The sequence below is a fragment of the Oryzias melastigma genome, linkage group LG17, assembly GCF_002922805.2.
Source record: "Oryzias melastigma strain HK-1 linkage group LG17, ASM292280v2, whole genome shotgun sequence".
NCBI lineage: Eukaryota > Metazoa > Chordata > Actinopteri > Beloniformes > Adrianichthyidae > Oryzias > Oryzias melastigma.
The window spans coordinates 2636141-2636508 of NC_050528.1; the positions used below are offsets into that span (position 1 = coordinate 2636141).

Genomic DNA, 368 nt, shown 5'->3' on the forward strand with positions numbered 1-368 from the left:
AGTCTGTGTGTTCTCCTGTTCATCAGTGGAGTTTCTGCAGATTGCTCATGACTTCATTGGTGTCTCTACACTGATCCCAGGTGGGTGAATGTGGGGTCCTGAAACCAACAGGTCACCTGGTCAAGGTGAATCCCGCCTACACCGAACAGTGGGATAGGCTCCAGGAACCACTCAACCCAGAATGGTGGTTCTGAGAATGGACAGATGGATGGATGGATGATGGATGGATGATGGATGGATGGATGATGGATGGATGGATGATGGATGGATGGAGGATGGATGGATGGATAATGGATGGATGGATGGAGGATGGATGGATGGATGGATAATGGATGGATGGATGGATGGATGATGGATGATGGATGATG

General features: G+C 49.2%; 1 protein-coding gene across 1 annotated transcript in view; it reads left to right on the plus strand.

The window, feature by feature from the left end:
* LOC112139422 (caskin-2) overlaps positions 1 to 368 on the plus strand; it is a gene marked incomplete in the record, with an annotated part of 32345 nt that overhangs the window by 23234 nt on the left and 8743 nt on the right.